The sequence below is a fragment of the Bidens hawaiensis genome, unplaced genomic scaffold (genome assembly GCF_021521415.1).
Source record: "Bidens hawaiensis isolate Kalapana, Puna unplaced genomic scaffold, B.hawaiensis_p1.1 tig00000237_1, whole genome shotgun sequence".
NCBI lineage: Eukaryota > Viridiplantae > Streptophyta > Magnoliopsida > Asterales > Asteraceae > Bidens > Bidens hawaiensis.
Window position 1 is genome coordinate 42,042 of NW_027491021.1, and position 10,969 is coordinate 53,010.

Consider the following 10,969-nt stretch of genomic DNA (forward strand, 5'->3'; position numbering starts at 1 on the left):
AGCACAGATGTTCTAGGAATGATTTCTGAATCCGGGATGTTCATCTTCTAGAGGACGTCATGTTGGATAATGTTGACCGAGCTGCTACCGTACACTAGGATCCTGCGTACATAATGGTTAGAGATAAATAAAGTAATAATCAAACCGTCATGATGAGGATCCTGAATGTTAAGCTTGTCTTCTTCATCGAAGAAGATTCTCTTGTCCGTTGTTAATGTGGTTGATACTATTGGACGATCCCCGTTATCCATCTTAATCTCTTTGGCGAGTCTTTTTGCTGCAGAGAAAGAAGTTCCACATATGTCTGAACCTCCAGAGATGAAATTGACCGCTTGCACATCCAGCTTGTCCTGATGAGGATCCTGGATCCTTGAATTGAAAAAGATTCTCTGATCAGTCACTCGAGTAGTGGGGATGAGCGGTCTTCTCTCATTATCCAACTCGAATTCTTCTACGGGACTTTCTTCTATGGCACAAGAATCTTTAAATAATTCGTATTCTTTGGAGACAAATTTGATCACATGAGCATCTGGCGGTGGTGGTGTCGCTTTCTGTGGAAGATCTTCAGGATCCTTGATCTTGGATTTCTTCCTTCCCAAGAGTTCTTTAAAGTGACCCTTGCTCAAGAGGTATCAAATTTCCCTCATTAAGCCGATGCATTCGTCTGTCGCGTGGCCAAACTCTTCGTGGAAGGCGCACCACTTATATTTGTCCTTGAAGTCGGTCGTCTTTTCATTCTTTCGGGTCCACCTTGTTTTTTCTCCCAGATCCTTCATAGCACAGATCAAGCCATGGGTGTCCACAGAGAAACAATAGTATGAGATGCAAGGATAGTCTTCATCGTCGTCTTCTTCTTCAACCGCTCATACGTTCTAATTGTTGAATTTGTTGTACGGCTTTGAATTGTTGTTCCTATTCCAGGACCCTTTATTCTTTTCGGGAGTTTCTTGTTTTGTTTGTCCCCCGAGACGATCCTGGATCTTTTTATCTTCTTCTAACCGGATGTATCTTAATGCCCTTTTTCTGACTTCATCTAATGTCCTGCACGGAGTCATCACTAAATCATCATAAAAAGGGGAGCTCTTTTGAATTCCCATCTTGAATGCTTCAACAGCAGTAGTCATATCAAGGTTTGGGATTTCTAGAGCTTCCTTACCGAACCTGGTAACGAAATCCCTAAGGGATTCATCACTAGGTTGGATAACACGTATAAATAACTGGTTAACCTCTCAAATTTCCGACTACAGGAAAATTGAGTGTTAAACAAATTAACTAAATGAGAGAAAGATGTACCCGAGAAAGGCGGGAGACTTAGCAGCCATTTCAATGTAGCTCCTGTTAGTGTGGCTCCAAATCCTTTGCAAAGGAAAGCCTCCTTGAGTCTTTCAGGAACATGATTAATTTCTATCCTTTCCCTATATTGGGCAACGTGTTCCTCAGGATCAGTGCTCCCGTCATAAGTCTTCATGTTGGGAGTTTTGAACCGCTTCGGGATTTCCGCATCACATATTGGTGGAGCGAATTTGGATAACTTGTGACTTCCTTCTGGTATCTCAGGAATCGGACGTATCACCCCGGGAACACTAGATATCATATCCTTGAGTTTTTGTAACTCCTTGGCCATTGCCTGGTTTATACCTGCATCCTGCATTGAAGCACAGTTAGTATCTAAAGATATAGGATCGTACCAGTTACCTCTCTGCTGGGTGGAGTTTGGTATCCCGGATGAGTATCTGGGATAAGAAGAGTCTGCGATCGGAGTAGGTCCTCCAGAAGCTATGGTCTGCATAGGGATGATTTCTCCATCATGGACTTCGGAAGACCGTTGATGATGGGATTCAAAGGATCCTTGATCCTGAAAGAAGGATCCTTGAAAAGGAATCCTGGAGAATCCTGGCGGAAGCATCCCTGATCCCCTTTGGAACATCGAGGAACTCTGCATTGGTTGACCCATCGACACATGGTTGAAGCTAGATGGTCCTTGCTGGAAATCCGACTATCCTTGGATCTGATGACCCATGGATCCTTGTTGAAGGATGGATGATCCTTGCTGAAAGGATGAGGATCCTTGAGTCTGAGGACCCATGGATCCTGGTTGAATGATGGATGATCCTTGCTGAAAGGCTGAGGATCCTTGAGTCTATTGACCCATGGATCCTTGTTAAAGGATGGATGATCATTGCTGAAGCTGAGTCAGGGATCCTAGACTGGTGAAATCCAGCATCCTAGGCATCAGGGGGGGTGAGATCCTCTGCTGGCCTCTTGGACTTTTTGATGTCTTCAATCTCACGCAGGATCCTTTGGTGGGTCTTGTTTTGTTGTTCCATATATGCTTTCACCTGAAAAAACATAGAGGAAACGTCATTGTTAGAGTTTACCGCCGAAGTAGCAGCGGTTGTTCTCGAGCTTTGGAAGACTGGTATTTGTGTCTTGCTCCCAGAAGTAGCAGCCTTTGGTGCTCCCGTGATTGGCGGAGGCATCGGCGACAAGGTCCTTGAGGAGAGAGAAACCGAAGACGGCATAGTTGACGATGCAGAGGTGGATTGAGAGACCATTGCAAGTGTATAGGGTATGAAAAAATGAAAATTGATGAGAATAATACAGATTATAGCACCAATCTCCCCACAGTGGGCGCCAAATTGTTTTGGACAAAAATCACTCAAGGATAATGTATCCAAATCTGTTATTGTGAGGTCTAGTGCTATGATATTAACAACCATTGTATGTACGAAATAATGAAGAACACCGCGATTTGTTATGAGGAAAAGCCCTTGATCTTGGTCGGATCTCCGGCATAAAAACCCCGGGTGATGACAAATCGTCTATCACCACTAAATTAATCAAAAATCGGGTTACAATGGTAGAGATTATGATCAGTGATACAATATTTTCTAAGTGTGTGTGATTGCTGGCCTAGCTTGTTCTTTGGATGATTATGAACGTGTACTATATATAGGTAGTGTGCCTTAACTGATCATAACTCAATGGAATTATTAATAATAAATACAATTAACTATTTTTCCTAAAAATCTGCCTTTATCTTGAATGTAAACGTAACAGCCACTTTGACCACGTGCTCCATCACTTTTACTGCGAAATAGGGGGTAGACCAGGTCTCTTAGCCATTACATATGTCAAATATATTGTTATACACATGAAACAATCGCTAGTAAATAATAAGTACTGAAGATCCTTGATCCTGACAGGATCCGACTAAGGATCATTGATCCAAGAACTTATGCCAGGATAACGTATCCACAGTGTCAAATTTCTGTGCACTAACAGTAAGTGATTATAATAATCTCCGGCACAAAAAACCCTCGGACGGTGAAAACTATCACCGTCAAGTTTATTAATGGTAAAAGGGTGGTTACAAGTGTTGTGGAGTTTATGATCGATGTTACAAAGTAAGCTAACGTGTAGAGAGAGTATATGGTTCTGCTCTGGTGTGTGAGTGAATAAAAAGTGAGTCCTAATCGATCATAACTCGATAATTATAAAGAAAATACATATAACAATAACTCCTAAAAATCCGCAAGTCTTCCACTAGCCACTCCCATCACTTTGACCACTTGCCATAGAGGTCCAGTAGAGATATAAATGGAAGAACAAGTCTAGGAGCCGTTTGTTGATATTTAAACATCAATCTCCACATGAAATTGTCCATTAATAGCTACGTTGAATAAGGATCCTGGATCCATACTCCAGCTAGAGGATACTCCATGAGGATAATTGATGCAAGCATGTCTTTAAGAATAACATATCTTGTCTTCTAGTACTTAGCAATCGATCTTATTATTCCGTTACTTCTTGCTTTAGCTTAGTCTTTAATCTTGACCATGTGTTGTAGGTTTCTCGTATAGCAAGCTGGATCTTAGAGTTGTTATACCTGTCTAACACATCACCATACTAAACGCAAGCATTAGTAAACAAATAATATTGAGGATCGTTGATCCTTCACAACCTGATATATATCTCAAGGATAATCTATCCATAAGATAGTTAAGGATTAAGGATCCTCAGCATAAAATTCATTCCCTAACAATTGCCCCCAAAATGGCGAGTGATTGTGGAACACAGCTGTCATTTTGAAATTCAAACTTCTGCGAAAACTGAAGATGGGACGGTTTTGCCAGAAATATTTACCATTTTAACCATCGAGTTAATAATAACTGTCTATATATGCCATCCTATATCTTTGGTTATAATCATACCTCCAGCCGACGCATCAGGTATCCTTCCTATTCTTTTCTTATTTTCTTTAATCATGTCTGCTGCTTCATCTTCTTCTCATCTGTCTCCCTCTAAATCTTCCGAACAAACCTCCGATGGCTCTGAGTTGTCGGAAATTGAACCACAATGCCTCATAGCCAACCCGTCTACCGATATTTGCAAACTCACGGATCCCGAGATTGATGATTTCCGCTCACTGTTCCCTCCGAAAACCCTATTCCGACCTTACGAATCTAACGTCCGTTGCGATGTATATTCCAAGGTCTGGGTGTTCTTTCCGGCGAGTCCCTTCCTGATCGGCTACAAGTATCCTTTTCCTCCTTTTACTCAAAGTTTCTTCAATTCCACCAGCATATCCTATATACAGGCTATGCCTATGATTTGGAGGGTCCTCAGCACTATCGAGAGAATCATCAAAGAGCAAGAGATGGATTTTGGTCTTCCAGAGTTATCACACCTGTACACCCTCACTACCCACGGTCCTGCCCGATTTATCTTCAAATCCAAGCCTCGACAACCTCACCCAATAGTAAAAGTCACCTTAAACGATTCCTTGTGGAGGAATTAGCTTTTCTTTGTAAAACGTGACTCAATACCAGGAGGGATTGATCTCCCTTCAAAGTGGGTTAGAAAGGGTAGGATCCTGGATCCTTAAGAAATAGAAGGATCCTAGATGCTTTTAACTTTAATTCTGAATCTTCCTTTTTGTTTGCATTTGACAACTTTGCTTCTTTAGGCAAGTTACATGGCACAGAAGAGAAAACAAAACGTTTCCTAGCACTGGACACCGAAGTTAGAACCTTTCAAGCTCGTTTTGTTGAAGCTTTTTGCGAAATCTCTTCGGGTTCTAGCATGTCAAGTGAGTTTATAAAAATAATTTTAAGATAAATAAAATTAGTTTAAATACTTATCTGTTAACTTTTCTTTTGTAGGCGCCAAGAAATCTCAGAGGTCAGCCGGTAAGTTCTCCCTGGAAGATATTGACTGCATGGTCACCTCTCATGTCATCAAGAAAGAAGCTTCAAAAGCAGCCACTAGTGCTGAACCCAAGACTGCAACAACCAGGGCTAAGTCCGCCGCTTCCAAAAGAAAGAGGTCCTCAGATCCCGAGACCCATTATGACATTGTCCTCTCTGTAAGTATCCTATATCCTGATACTTTGAGTTGTAGGATCCAATATCCTTCTGACTTTGATTGCTTTGTTGTACGTAGGCTATGAGTGCTTTCAAAGAGCACTATGAAAAGGTTATCAGCCAAATGAGTGACAAGCTATCGGGGTTAGGGAAAACCGTGGTCGCCAAGGACAAGGCCATGATCCAGCTCTCCAAAGAGAAAAAACAGTTGGAGGACCAGCTATCCTTAGCCGAAGCCCAACGTCAAGAGGCAGTGGAGCAGGCTACAGATGAGGCCAAGGTGTGGGCTGCCAGGTCGGTATTCCAAGCACGGATCAAGATGGCGAAGGAGGCCAGTGATCCTGATTTTGACAAGACGACTTGGGATGTGGAAAAGTGGAAGGCTGCCCTTGATGATCTTGGTGGTGAGGACGATGATGAGATGGCTGAAAATACCGAGGCTGGGACTAGTGGCATCAAAAAGGTGGCTGAAGCTAGCAAGGGAGAAGGTGCTGCTGAAGGTAAAGATGCAGCTTAGGTGGGCAATGAAGGATACAGAAAACAAGGCCCGAGCCCACTTTTTTGTTTTTTGTTGATGTTTTTCTGAAGAATTACTTTGGTGAAGTCCGGGTTTGTGGGGATGAAGTCTTTGTTGCCCATGTTTATAATTTTCCTGCACTCATGAACAGTTAGTAGTACTCACTTAACCCGAATGGATGGTCCATCTTTTGCATGGTGAAGTCCGGGTTAAGAATTTTGAATAAGTCCCAGTGGCTTATTTTAAATAATATAAATCTTTTAACTATTCGCCTGTTTGTTTATCTTTAAAATTCTCTTTGATATAGCTTTAGCATTATTAATAGTTTCGCAAATATTCTTGAATAAAAGAATTTTAGGATATAAATTCCTTATGAAAATTACTTGGGATAGAAAATCCTTAAAGGACAATTTTAGGATAAAGTATCTTTAAAATTAGGTAAAAATTTTTGCAATAAAACATCTTTAAAGGAATAACCCTCTAAACTGAAATATCCAAAATTATTGCAACTAAGATAACACAAACTCATTAACAGAAACCATACCAAAAGGTCTAGGTAGACCTAAGTTACCATAAGTAATGACACTTCTATGATCCTGGTAGAAACAATTTAAGGATTTTGGATCCTTAAAATTTTGATCTTCACAAAGAACTTAGAAAATCAGTTGCAAATAATTCATAGTGTTAACTAGGATCATACCCATTAAACTGGGGACAAGCCCAAATAATAAACTGGGGACAAGCCCATGTAATCTGGGGACAAGACCGTGAACTGGGGACAAGCCCAAAACTGGGGACAAGCCCGTGACTGGGGACAAGCCCAAGACTGGGGACAAACCCATGACTGGGGACAAGCCCAAAACTGGGGACAAGCCCAAATACGGATGTTAACTGGGGACTCGCCCAAACCGGTATTTAGCCCAAACGTGAGATAATGTGAAGACGTTATAAACCTTAGCTAACATGAAAATGTTAGAAACCTTTGTCTTGAGATAACGTGAAAACGTTATAAACCGGTGGTATGTTACGTCTACCATAATTCGTAGGATCCTCCATATAGCCGAAAGCAATGAAATTATCAGCCACTAAGCGTGTACTGGTCCCGCTGCCCCGAACATCAAGTATATTATTATAATCCTGCATTGTTACTCAAAACTTGGAAAAGATAAAATGTGAAGAATATATTATCCTTAAATTAGCAATAAGAATTCAACAAGAATAATTGATCAGATAGATGTTACCAATTTCGGGGATCCTTGATCCTTTAGGGATAATATATCCTCCCAGGATACTGGATCCTGATCAGAAAAATTATTTTTGAGGTGGATAGCATTCCATGCTCTTGGTAATCTGCTGCCCTCTATTGTGAGCAAATGATATGCCCCCTTTCATGCCTCCGACTCGATCTGATAAGGTCCTTCCCATTTGGGTGCTAATTTTCTATCAGCCGGATTGGTAGTATTTTGGAAGGCTTTCCTCAAAACTAAATCTCCTTCTTGAAATCTTCTAATTCTTATATTTTTCTTGTATGCCCCAGCTACCCTTTGTTGATAAGCTGCTATTCGGATCTTGGCTAGGTCTCTGAGTTCTTCTACAGTATCCAAGTCTTCAAAAAGGATTTCTTCATTGGCTTCAGAATCACGGATGCTCGTTCTTGCTGTAGAAACCACCATCTCTGTTGGGATTACTGCTTCTGATCCAAATACCGACGAAAAGGGTGTTTGGCCTGTTGCATTCTTGGGTGTTGTTGTAAGGCCCCGTTACCGGTAGCCCTACTTTCGTGTTGGATTTACTCATAAACGCAGTTCTAATATCAGAGTTAATTAAAAACATTCGCGGAATATAGAAACTTTCATAAAACATTTCGTAACAATCCAAAACTTGTCTTAAACAAACAACTTGTCTTTCAAAAACAAAGTAATTAAAACATATCACGTCTTGAGCCTTCTGATGCCAACCTCTTACTCAATGCCACGTGTCCCCTCAAGCGAGCTGCCTCATCCTACTCACTTGCGTGCATACTAAAAGTCAGCTACGCTGAGTGAGTTCTAGTTAATCATACATTATACAATACACACAAACTTATATTCTTTCATTCATACTTTCATACTTTCTTTTGTACTAACTTGCTTTCATATCTTAGGTTATAAAGAGCATTACGCCCTACATTCCTCGAGTATTATTAGGGCTTGGTACCCTCCTTCCTCGAGTATTATTAGGGCTCGCTACCCTCCTTCCTCGAGTATTATTAGGGCTCGGTACCCTCTTTCCTCGAGTATTATTAGGGCTCGGTACCCTCTTTCCTCGAGTATTATTAGGGCTCGGTACCCTCTTTCCTCGAATATTAGTAGGGTTCGGTTCCCTCTTCGTTACCATACAACCATACATCATACCTCGAGTATTATTAGGGCTCGGTACCCTTTTCGCAACCATACAACCATACAACCATCCTTTCCTTCTTTTATTAACTTCATCACGTTCATACACATAAGCATACATATCATACTTACCTTATACATAGCGTTAAATATCCGAAGATTGTTCACGTACCATCAAGCAATCATTCATGCATTTCACATTATTCACATAAGGCATACACTTATCTCTTAGGATAAGCGTATTAACAAACATATTGAGTATGCACACAGCCCCGAAAACATAACACATAAATGGGGCTAGAAATTCACCTGAATCCTGTTACGCTCTCCGTTAATCGTTATTCCCTTCTTGAGCTGTGTACGGCTAACTGTATAATATTTACATGTATCAATTAACTACTACTACTCATGCTGTATTTCTATCTTTATATAACCCATAACGAATGGGTGTCCGGGGGCAGCGCCCCTGGCAGCGGGGTCTAGGGGCGGCAGCCCCTAGCAGGGTCCAAGGGGCAGAGCCCCTGGCTGGGGTCGAGCCACATTTTTCATTAGGTTTTTAATTTATTTTCTAATTCGCTAACTCCAGCGAACTTATCATTAAGCGAACTTAACAATAAGAGAACTTAACATTAAGCGAACTTACTGTAAGCGAACTTAGTGTCAAGCGAACTTATCTTTTAAGCAAACTTATCATTCAACGAAGGTAAGCATTCAGCGAACTTAACTCAGGCGAAGTTAGCATTCAGCGAACTTAGCCTTAGGCGAAGTTAACATGGGCGAACTTATCACCAGGCGAAGTTACAGTTGGGCGAACTTGACCTTAGGCGAAGTTAACCTCAGCGAACTTAAGGTTGGCGAACTTAACAACGAGCGAAGTTATCAGTTAGGCGAACTTGCTTGCAAGCGAACTTGCTTGCAGGCGAAGTTCACTTGTAGACGAAGTTGTGCAGCAACCACCGCTGTTCGTCCTTAATCCCTAAAATCATCATCGTTTTAACGCGAAATCTTTGGATACGATATTTAACCAACTCGCGATCAACCCTATGGCCGTTCTTGAATAAGATTTGGCCCGAAAATGCATAAAGTTCGGACCTTTAAGCTCGAAACGATCAATACTAGTTTAAGGGTTCATTTAATCGAGCCGTTTCCATTTCCGGGTTCATTACACTCATATTTACTATCAAGTTTGCAACTTTATCTTTCGTTTATACTCGATCTATTCTAGGTTCAAGTTTCAAGACTAAACGTGTATAAAAATGTAAACTTTAAAGGTAAAACGGCTTACCTTTATACGTTCTTCGGTCTCGGTTAGCTTGCTTAAGGGCTCTAGATCTTGTATCTATCTTGAATCGTGTGTGCTTGCTCGGACCTCACCTCTATTTCTCTCGGCCGAAATATGGTGTAGTGTATTGTGTGTGTTTTGAATGTATAGAGAATAAGATGGAAATGAATGCTCATGGACCTAAGGCCCATTACCCTTAATCCATCTTAATTAAATCCAAGTCCATGATCTTTTCCATATTAGACGTTAGTTAATATTATTAAACGCATGACAATTTAACGCAACTTTCTTTATTTATTATTAGAATATGTAAGATGTTACAGTTGTCCTGTCGGCCCAAAGAACATAAGGTAGCTCTTCGGCCCACTTTCCCTTCTTGGATCCTAGTTTCTTTTTTAGGTTGTTGATGATGATTTTGTTGCTAGACTCCGCTTGACCATTAGCCTGAGGATGAACTGGAGTAGAAGTTATCATCTTGATGCCCCAACTGTCACAAAAGTTAGTGGTACTTGTCCCGATAAACTGGGAACCATTGTCACATACAATTTCAGAAGCGATACCAAATCTAGTTATAATATTTCGTTTAATAAAAGATATAACTTCCCTTTCACGGACTTGTACGAACGCTTCTGCTTCAATCCATTTGGAGAAGTAGTCAGTCATAGCAAGCGTAAAGACCTTTCCGCCTGGTGCCTTTGGTAGCTTGCCTACAATGTCCATTCCCCATTTCATGAAAGACCATAAAGAGGATATAGGATACATAGGTTCAGCTGGCTGATGGAGGATGTTAGCATGTCTTTGACAAGCATCACATTTCCTTGCATACTTTATCGCATCTTTCTTCATTGTCGGCCAGAAGTATCCTGTCCTAAGTATCCTGGAAAATAATGCTCTTCCACCTGTGTGGTTGCCGCAATCTCCTTCGTGGATGTCCTTGAGTACTTCTTGGATCTCATGATCCTCGATGCATCTCAAGTACGGTCCTGCAAGAGATTTCCTATATATCATATCATGTAATAGAATATATTGTGATACCTTGAGTTTGAAGGATTTGGGATTCTCAGTGGTTGGGATCTCTCTTGTTTGAATGTACTCCTTGATTGGGTGGATCCATGATTCTCCCTTATCTGAGGATAAAGGATCCCAAAGTACAATCTCCTTGTCGATTGTTATCTCTCCAACTTCTCGTTCTTCTATTGCTGGGGAGAGGATGTGAATGATTGGGATCTTCAAGTCCTCTGGAATCTTCAAGGATGAGGCTAAATTTGCCAAGGCATCTACCCCGGCATTCTCTTCCCTTGGTACCTATACAATACTAAATATTTCGAAGGATTTTGCTAATTCCTTCACAACATCTATATTTGATTAGTTTCTCACCTTTAACAGCATATGAGCTGTTAAAGTGGTTAGCTATTAATAAAGAATC